The 10,631-nt window shown below is 46.0% G+C and overlaps 1 long non-coding RNA gene across 2 annotated transcripts; it reads right to left on the reverse strand.

The window, feature by feature from the left end:
* Positions 1-8,439: 8,439 nt before the first annotated feature.
* Positions 8,440-9,085, reverse strand: LOC115283069. Of its 2 annotated transcripts, none has more exons than XR_003904888.1 (2): positions 9,013-9,085; positions 8,440-8,711 (listed from the first exon to the last, which is right to left on the reverse strand). It is a non-coding gene; the product is annotated as an uncharacterized LOC115283069 (long non-coding RNA). The 2 variants fall into 2 exon arrangements; XR_003904889.1 differs by having other exon boundaries at positions 8,440-8,693; positions 9,013-9,080.
* Between the last annotated feature and the right edge of the window lie 1,546 nt (positions 9,086-10,631).

A 10,631-nucleotide genomic window follows, 5' to 3' on the forward strand; every position in this document is an offset into this window, starting at 1 on the left:
TGCCTGCCAGAGGGGGTGAGGAAGGGGATGAGGGTGGAGAGAGGTGGGGGGGGTCCGTCCAGGCTTCCAGCTCTAGGATGACGAAGTCCTGGGGATGAGAGGCAGCGCAGGAGTTCTAGGCCCCGGTATCCCGGGCTGGCGGGAGGCGGCACGCATGACGGGTAGACACGTCCACTCGCTGGGTCACTCGCTGGGTCACTCGCTGGCTGCACACCTGACTTCAACGGAACACTGTCGCCTGCAGTAAACGGCTGCCTGGACAGCTCAGTTGGTTAAGCTCCGACTGCAGCTCAGGTCATGGTATCACGGTTCATGAGGTGGAGCCCCGAGTCAGGCTCCGTGCTGTCGGCCCAGAACCCGCTTTGGATCCTCTGCCCCTCCCCCACGCTCCCTCTTTCTCTCTCAAAAAAGCTTTTAAGTAGGTAAAATCTAAAAACTACTGAGAAGTTGGTAATGCTAGGTTATTTTTTAGAACATTAAGAGTTTAGATAGTATGGGTTGATTTCTATGGTATTCTTGTGTTCCCCGTTTTTATTTTTATTTTTAAGTGCCTTAAAAGAGGCATTTTATCCATTTTGTCCACATGTATACCGGAACTCAATTTGGGGAACTGGATCTTGGTGGCCCCTATAATGCTTCTGCCATAGCGTGGCCTTCTCTCTTCCCCAGAGGTAACCGTTATTTTGCATTTTGCGTTGTTTTTTGTTTTCTCTTTATGGGTATCGTGCACATATCCTTAGGAACATTATTTCATGTATTTGAACTAGATATTAATGAAATCACATTGTATGTCCTTTGTGACATGTTTCTTTTAAGCTTCAGAGAATCATGCTGTTGAGGTTTGTAGCTGCTTGTTCATCTTTTGACGCTGCTCGAATACAGACCTCAGGGTGCTTGGGGGCTCCGTCGGTTACGTGTCCCACCCTGGGTTTCACCTCTCTGGTCGTGGTCCCACGGTTGTGAGATCCAGCCGCCCATCGGCTCAGCGCTGACGGTGGGGAGCCCGCTTGGGATTCTCTCTCTCTTCCTCTCTTTCTGCCCCTCCCCCACTCACCTTGTTTCCCCCCCCCAAATAAATAAATAAACTTCAAAGAAATTTAAAAAGGGGCACCTGGGTGGCTCTACTGTCAATTGGTAAAGCGTCCGACTTCGGCTCAGGTCATGATCCCACAGTTCTTGAGGTTGAGACGTGAGTCAGACTCTGCTGACGGCTCAGAGCCTGGAGCCTGCTTCCGATTCTGTGTCGCCCTCTCTCTCTGCCCCTCCCCTCCTTGCGCTCTGTCTCTCTCTCAAAAATAGACATGAAAAAAAATAGTTTCATTAAATCTATATAGCTCAATGAGTTTTACCATCCTAAAATGTGGTACATATTTCCATTTATGTAGTTTTTATGTTCTTTAATACAATAGCATAGTTTTTCTTCAGAGAGTTTACACATCTTTTGTACATTCATTCCTAGATCATTTCTAAATCTATATAGTTAATATATATTAATATAATGTAGAGTTAATATATTCCTTTATAATAATATGTAATATAGTTTATATATATTAGTTATTTTTATATAAGAGAGAAAGACAGGATGCACATAAGTAGGGGGGAGGAGCAGAGGGAGAGAGAGAGAATCCCAAGCAGGCTCCACACTCAGCATGGATCCCGATGTGGGGCTCGATCCTACAACCCTAGGATCATGACCTGAGCTGAAATCAAGAGTCAGACACTCAACCAACTGAGTCACCCAGGTGCCCCTGATTCTTTATGGTTTTTATAGACCTAATACAGTGTCTTTTTTCATCATTTTCTCACATCTTGATGTACAGAAATGAAGTAATTTTTCTATTTGATTTTATATCCAGCAAACTGCATAATCTCTCAATAATCTATTAATTTATATGCAGTTTTCTGCTCTATATCTGGTCATACTGCATACACGTCATGCCAAGTCTGTTTCTCCCTCCCAGTTACCAGCACCTTTATTCATGGGGCGCCTGGCTGCCTCAGTCAGGGGAGCATGGACATTTTGATCTCAGGGTAATGAGTTCAAGCCCCATGTTGGGTGGAGAACTTACTTAAAACCAAAAAAAACCAAAAACAAACCCTTTGTTCCCTGTGTTACTGCACTCTGATGAATTTGTGCAAGTTGTTTGCTAGAATAACTCACCTTTGTGAGCTCTTGATCTCAAAATAGAATGCTTTCACTATGAGTATGATGTATGTTATAGTCTTATTTTTTTATTAACATTTTAAAAAATGTTCTAAAATTTATTTTTGAGAGTGAGAGTCAGAGTAAAAATGGGGAAGGGCAGAGAGAGAGGGAGACACAGAATCTGAAGCAGCTCCACGCTCTGAGCTGTCAGCACAGAGCCCGATGCAGGGCTCGAACTTGTGAACCATGAGCTCATGCCTGAGCCGAAGTCAGATGCCCAACCAACTAAACCACCCAGGTGCTCCTTGTGTTGTAAAAATACAAGAAGTTATGAGAAACACAAGACTCTCTTATATTTCCCTAGAGATTGATTGATTGATTGCTTTTTATAAGTAGAGATTTAGCATTTTCCAAGGTCTCATTTCTTCCCAAAAGGGTGAGTCTCCTTCTGGCACCTTCCCTTCAGCCTTCACTTCCTTCAGCATTGCTTGCAGAGCCAGGCTGCTGTGGAGAAGGGATCTGTGCTCTCTTTTATCTGCGAATGTCTATTTCGTTTTCATTCCTCAAGGATGTCTTCACTGGATATTAGATTCTGGTTTGAGGTCTGTTTTTTCTTAAGTTTTTTTCCTTGTGATGAGAACTCTTCGAATTTCGTCTCTTAACGACGGTTCGATACACCACAGGGCAGTGGCAGCCGTAGTCGTGGTTAGTACATGACAGCCCGCTGCCTACTGGCCTGAGAACTGGAGGTTTGTACCTTTCAACCCCACTCAGCCAACTCTTCCACCCCCTCCCCCACAAATCCGATCTCTTTCTCAATGAGTCTGGATTTTGGTTTATTTAGATTCAACATATAAGTGAGATCGCACAGTCTTCACTCGCTCTGACTTATTTTGTTTAGCAGAATGCCCTCAAAATTCACCCATCTTGGGGCGCCTGGGTGGCTCAGTTAGTTAAGTGTCCAACTTCGGCTCAGGTCATGATCTCACGGTTCATGAGTTCGAGCCCCATGTCGAGCTCTGTGCTGACAGCTCAGAGCCTGGAGCAGCTTCAGATTCTGTGTCTCCCTCTCTCTCTGCCCCTCACCCATTTGTGCTCCCTCTCTCTCTCTCTAAAAAATAAATAACATACCCATCTGGTTGCAAATGGCAGGATTTTCTCCTTTTTATGGCTGAATAATATTCCATTCATCTGTCAACGGACCCTTGGGTTGTTCCCATGTCTTGGTTATTGAAAATTATGTGGCGTGAGCACGGGGGTGCAGATTCGGCTCCTACGTAGTGTTTTGGTTTCCGTTGGATATGTTCCCAGAAGTGGAATTACTGGATAAATGGTAGTTCCATTTTTACTTTTTTGAGGAAACTTCATAGTGTTTCCCACAGTGGCTGCACCGATTTACGATCCCTCCGGCAGCGCACAACAAGCCCCTTTTCTCCACGTCCTCGCCGACATTTGTCATTTCCTGCCTTTCGGATGATGGCCATTCCGATAGGCAGACGGGCCACCTCCCTGTGGCTTGGATTTGCATTTCCCTTCAATTAGGGATGTTGATCAACCACCTTGTCATGCACCTGTTGGCCGGGCATAGCTCTTCTTCAAGAAAATGTCTGTTCAGGCCTTGGTTCATTTTGCATTGGATCCCTTGGGTTTTATTTTGTTTGCTATTGAGATGTATGAGTTCTTTACCTATTTTGGACACAAACCCCTTATCAGAGTATGACTGGCAAATAGTCTTCCCATTCTGTAGGCTGTCTTTTCATGTTGCTGATTCCTTCTTTACTTTTATTTATTTATTTTGAGAGCGAGCGAGCGAGTGGGGGAGCGGCAGAGAGAGGGGGAGAGAATCCCAGGCAGGCTCCGGGCTCGGTTCCAGGACTGCATGATCATGACCCGAGCCGAAATCAAGAGCCTGGTGCTTCACCAGTAAGCCCCCCAGGCGCCCCTCGTGTTCCTGGCCGCTGCTTCTCGCCAGGCAGAAGCTTTTTGGTTTGAGGTGGTTCTACTTATTTCTTATGATGTTATTTGTGCTTTGGTATCATCTTGCAGCACTTTGAAGATGCCCCAGATTTCTGGCTTTCATAGCTTGTGATAAATTTGCAGAATTATTGCTTCCTCATGTTGTTTCTCGCTGGTTGCTTTCAAGATTTTTTTTTCCAAATCGGCGATTTTCAGCCATTTGACTCTGGTGTCACGAGGCATACTTTTTAAATTTATTCTGTTTGGCTTTCCCTGACAAAAGTTTGATTTTGTGAATGTGTGTCTTTCACCATATTTGGAATTTTTCAGACATTATTCTTTTTTTAAATTTTTAAAATGTTTAGTTATTTTTGAGAGAGAGAGAGCGCGACAGAGCATGAGCAGGGGAGGGGCAGAGAGAGAGGGAGACACATAATCTGAACCAGGCTCCAGGCTCCAAGCTGTCAGCATAGAACCTGACACGGGGCTCGAACTCACAAACTGCAATATCATAACCTGAGCTGAAATCAGACGTTTAACTGACTGAGCCACCCAGGTGCCCCAATATTTTTATTTTAAAATGTTCATTTATTTTTGTTAGAGAGAGAGCACACATGTACACGGGAGGGGCAGAGAGAGAGGGAGACAGAGAATCCCAAGCAGGCGCCATGCTGCCAGCTCAGAGCCCAATTCAGGGCACACCACAAACCATGAGATCATGACCAGGACCCAAATCAAGAATAAGACAGTCAGGGTGCCTGGGGGGCTCAGTCGGTTAAGCGTCTGACTTCAGCTCAGGTCATGATCTCACGGTTTGTGGGTTCGAGCCCCATGTCGGGCTCTGTGGTGATGGCTGGCTCAGAGCCTGGAGCCTGCTTCAGATTCTGTGTCTCCCTCTCTCTCTGACCCTCCACTGCTCATGCTCTGTTTCTTTCTGTATCAATAATAAATAAACATTAAAAAAAAAAAGAATCATACAGTCAACCAACTGAGCCACCCAGGCACCCTGATAATCATGTTTTATAAAGTCACCGTGGACACTGAATTTGCGAAGCTGAACTATTACTCATATGAGAACCACAGGGCTGGCTGGGTTCCTGGAAGCTTCTGGTCACAACATTTCCATCAACTGATCAATATATAACTGTGGTTTTTATGTTTCTATTAAAAGACCCCCCAAGTGAGCATAGAGTGTATGGATGATATAAAACATAGGTTTATTTCTGGACTCTCAATGCTGTTCCTGAATAGACACTTTCCTGAAGAAGATGTACGACCGGCCCCCGGGGACATGTAAAGGACTCCACATCACAGGTTGAAGGGAAATGCAAGTCCAGCCAGTTCAGTCTGTCCGTTGACTTACAGGAGGATCTTTATGCCAGGCCCACGCTGTGTACTTAACACGACTCTGAAGTAAGTTTTTTTTTAAATTTTTTTAATGTTTTATTTATTTTTGATACAGAGAGAGACAGAGCATGAGAGGGGGAGGGGCAGAGAGAGAAGGAGACACAGAACCGGAAGCAGACTCCGGGCTCTGAGCTAGCTGTCAGCACAGAGCCCGACACGGGACTCTAACCCACGAATGTGAGATCTGACCTGAGCCGAAGCCGGAGGCTTAACCGACGGAGCCACCCAGGCGCCCCTGAAGTAAGTTTTGAAATGGGAAAGTGTGAGGCCTCCAGATTTGTTCTTCTGTTTCCATATTGTTTGGGCTATTTGTTGCGGGGGAGGATTCTTGAAATTCCAAATGAATTTGAGGACAGACTTTGCCATTTCTGCCAAAAAAGGCTATTGGCAATTTTGCCTTCATTTTTGAAGGATGGTTTTTCTGGGTATCAGAGCCTTGATTGGCATCTTTTCTTCTTTCCGCACCTCAAAGGTCACCTCCCTGCCTTCTGGCCTCCATTGTTTCTGATGAGAAGTCAGCTGTTCGTCTTATTGGGTTTCCTTAGAGACCAGTTGTTGTTTTCTTGCTGTTTTCAAGATTTTGTCTTTGTCTTTTATTTTGAAAAAAATTTTTTTAATTGTTTATTTATGTTGGGGGCAGTGGGGCAGAGAGAGAGGGAGACACAGAATCTGAAGCAGGCTCCAACGCTGGGCTCGAACCCATGAACCGTGAGATCATGACCTGAGCCGAAGTCAGAGCTCGACCAATGGAGGAGCGCCCCCAGGTGCCCCAAGTTTATTTATTTGTTTATTTTTAAGTCATCTCTACACCCAATGTGGGGCTTGAACTCACAACCTGAGATTAAAAGTTGCATGCTCGTACAACTGAGCCCGCCCCCCTTCTTTCTATACTTTTGAAGTCCAAGAAGGAACCAGAGTGTATTACATTATCTACTGCTGTGTAACAAATTACCCGCAAATCTGATGGCTTAAAAGCATTTATTCTATCACAGTTCCTGTGGATCAGGAATCCAAGTGTTTTTGTTTTTAATCGAGGTGAAATTCACAAAGCTTAAAATTAACTCAAGTTATACACGTCAGGCGTGTGTAGACCATTCATGGCGTTGAGACCACAGTCCCTTCCAGAATACAGCCGTGGACTCAAAGGAAAACCCTGCCCTTCTAGCAGTCCTTCCTCATCCTCCTTTCTCCCAACCCCCACACGCACCGGACTGCTTTCTGTGTCTGTCGTTAGGTGTTTCTGCGCCGACCACGACATGCTAATTCTGAGATTTGTAGTCAAGCACGAGAGGCCAAGTGTGGTGGAGATGTTTGTGAATGGAGGAGTGAGAGAGGGGGGCCTGCCCAGTCCAAGATCAAGCTTTCTTTTCTTTTCTTTGCTTTTTCCTTTCCTTTATTTATTGTAAGTAAAATGGCTCAGTACTCTCAGAGAATTAGATGTACAGGGGTAGAATTCAGAGCCCGCACTCTGGCCTACTCACGCGCACTCTAGCGATGGAATGGCAGATCAGTGAGGAGAAGAGGCGCTATTCCACTCACCAGGGGACAGTCTGGCCACATGGGGAAAAAAGAGGAAGCTGAATCCTACCTCCTACTCAAAACCCAATGCCAGGGGCACCGAGTGGCTCAGTTGGTTAAGCATCAGACTCTTGATTGGAGCTCAGGTCATGATCTCACGATTCATGAGTTCGATCAAGCCCCACATCAAGCTCTGTGCTGATGGAACAGAGCCTGCTTGGGGTTCTCTGTCTCCCTCTCTCTCTCTCTGCCCCTCCCCCTCAAATAAATACACATAAAAAATAAACAAAAATAATCCCAGATGGATTGAAGACTGAAATGGCAAAGAAAATTTGTAGTTAAAATAGACTATGTTTTTCTGAGGTTGGCCTAGGGAAAATAAGACACACAAACCATGCAAACTGGAAAAAGAATACATCTGAAGAAATGAAAATTAAGGAGGCACTTGGCTGGCTCAGTCAGTAGAGCATGTAATTCTTGATCTCGGGTTGACGGTTTGAGCCCCATGTTGGGTGCAGAGATCACTTTAAAAAAATTAAAATTAAGAACATCTGTTCATCAAAAGACACCACTAAGAAAGTGAATAAATTACAAAAGCTGGGAAAAGAGGTTTGCAACATATCATTTGTCAGTAACTGACAAAGAATATTTGAAAAACTTCTAAAAATGGGGAGCCTGGGTGGCTTGGTTGGTTGAGTGTCCGACTCTTGATTTCAGCTCAGGTCATGATCCCAGGGTTGTGGGATCGAGCCCTGCGTCAGGCTTCACACAGAGCACCAAACCTGCTTGGGATCCCGCCCCCCATCTCTCCCCACTCTCTCTTTCTCTCTAAAAATTAAAAAAAAGAAACTTCTAAAAGCAAATAAGGAAAGAACAAATCACCTGATGGGAAGCATGGACAAAACGCACGGATAAGGACCTCAGAGAGAAGCCGCCCACAGTGAGGAAATGGTCCACTTCCTGTGTCACCGGGGAGTTCAAATCCACGTTGTAGTTAGCTACTCTCTTCCGTCCCACTAACCGGCAGAATGAAGCATTTTGCAAATAGCGACTCTCGAGGGGGTATGAACCCACGGGGAAACTCCTGCTCAGGGAGGGGTGTACGTACGTTTGTTTGGGAGACAGTTTGATGTCACTTCGCAAAGTTGGAGTAACCTACCCTGGGACTCCGCATTCCGATCCCAGCTCTGTGCCCAGAGAACATGCATCTGGGCACTGGGAAGCGGGTGTAAATGTGTCCCTGGAAGTCGCATTTATAATGACAAACACGTGGAAACAGCTCCGTGTCCACGGGCAAGAGAATCAATATGCATATTGTGACGTATTCACAAAATGGGATAGTCTGTTCATTTGAAGTACAACAGCGTGGTTGAATCTTAGCCATCTAATAACAAACAAAAAATCTCAGAAGATAACATGATATCGTTTTTTTTCATTTTTTTGATATTGGTTTTGTAAAGCTAATAGTTAACTAGAATTAAGCAATATTTTAGCACCACGCGGATGTATGATAAAAGCAAGTCATTCCAAGTGGTGTCAGCGAGTTGGGAGAAGACAGGTTCCCTACATCATCCTTGCGCAAAACATTGATTTTGAAAGCCGGCCGGGCATGAGAGTGTCTGTGTGGGAGTCTGGGCATCCAGAAGCCCGGGGAAGTCCCAGCACCCTGGTGGAAGAGAGAATTCTAGAAGAGATGCACCAAAATGGAAAAGATGATCAGCCTCCCCTTTCCTCGCCAGGCCTTCCCAAGGGCGGCACAGCTCACAGAAGGTCACAGAGAGACACCCCACCCCCCACCCCCCAGCCCGCGATTTCCCCAGGGGTTAAGGTGAAAACGTGGTGAGTGGGTGCCCAGTTCCCTCAGCTGCGCAGGACGCCGCCCAAGGGACCCGCTTCTTCCCACCCCTCCGCGGTCCCCGAGGTGCCGGGAGGAGTGGTTGGGAGCACAGGGACCAGGGCCCAGAAGTCAGCAAAGGGCCACAAACCTTAAGGTGTTCAATGTCTCCGTCGGGAAGCCGGTCCACAAGCCCCTAGAACAGGTGCACGAAAAGATGCTCAGCATCACTGAACGGGAGGGAAATGCCACCGAACTCCATGAGGCCCCTCTGCACCTGTCAGGTGTCAGGGGGCCCGTTAGCAAAACGCAAAAGGCAGTTGGTGCCGACAACAGCGTGGAGGGAAACCCCTGCGCGTTCGGGAGGAGCAGCCACCACGGGAAGTGGGATCGCGTCGCCTCTGAAACTTACACAGAGAACCGCCTGAGATGCCGACCCGGCAACTCGGGGGAGACACCCAGAGGAAGTGACGTCATGGTCTGGAAAAGGGAGCGGCACCCCCACCCTTACTGCAGCGTTAGTCACGGGAGCCGAGAGGTGGAGGGAACCCAATGTGCACTGATGGGTGGATGGATAAAGAGAGTGTGGCGTGCTGTACAATGGGGTATTATTCAGCCTGAGGGAGGAAGGACATCCTGCCGTCTGCAACGGTGTGGACGAAACTGGAGGACGCAACGCTGACAGAAACCAGCCAGACGCAGAAAGGGAAAAACCACAGGATCTCTCGCAGATGTGGCATCTTACTTTATTTTATTTATTTTATTTTATTACTTATTTATTTATCTTTATGTGGCATCTTAAAAAGCTGAACTCACAGAGGAGCGCCTGGGTGGCTCAGTCTGTTGAGCGTCTGACTTCGGCTCGGGTCACGATCTAGGAGTTCGTGAGTTGGAGTCCTGCGTGGGGCTCTGTGCTGACAGCTAAGAACCTGGAGCTGCTTCAGACTCTGTGTCTGCCTCCCTCTCTGCCCCTTCCCTGCTCACGCTCTGTCTCTATATTTCTCAAAAATAAAGATTAAAAAAAATTTTTAATAATAAAATAAAATAAAACGAAGTAAAGTCAAAAAGACAAACAACAACAAAAAAAATCTACTCATGGAACATCCATAAAAGTGACAACTAATTTTGTGCCCCCACACCTAATGCCCAAATAAGTTCTAAAAACATAATTCATTAAAGATTAAAGATTAAAACGGGAGAACCAAGTGGTCCTATCAATACATTTGGTAAGAAAATCTGATGAATATAAATATCTGTTCATCATTTAAAAAAATTTTTTTAACATTTATTTATTTTTTTGAGAGACAGAGAGAGACAGTGTGATCAGGGGAGGGGCAGAGAGAGAGAGGTGGCACAGAATCGGAAGCAGCTCCAGGCTCTGAACTGTCAGCACAGAGCCCGACGCGGGGCTCGAACCCACAAACTGGAAGATTATGCCTTAAGCTGAAGTCAGACGCTTAACTGACTGAGCCACCCAGGTGCCCTGTGTTCATCATTTTTTAAGTTTATTTATTTATTGAGAGAGAGAGAGACAGAGCAGGGGAGGGGGAGAGAGAGGATCCCAAGTAGGCTCCACGCTGTCAGCACAGAGCCCGATGAGGGGCTTGAACCCACGAACATGAGATCATGACCTGAGCCGACTGCAAGAGCTGGACACTTAACTGAATGAGCCCCCCAAGTGCCTGTGTTTATGATTATGTTTTTAACTGTAAAAAGAGTCTTATCAGCTATAATAAAAGTGTACTTCTTTAACATGATAAAGAGAATCTA

The sequence above is a fragment of the Suricata suricatta genome, chromosome 17 (assembly GCF_006229205.1).
Source record: "Suricata suricatta isolate VVHF042 chromosome 17, meerkat_22Aug2017_6uvM2_HiC, whole genome shotgun sequence".
Classification (NCBI taxonomy): Eukaryota; Metazoa; Chordata; class Mammalia; order Carnivora; family Herpestidae; genus Suricata; species Suricata suricatta.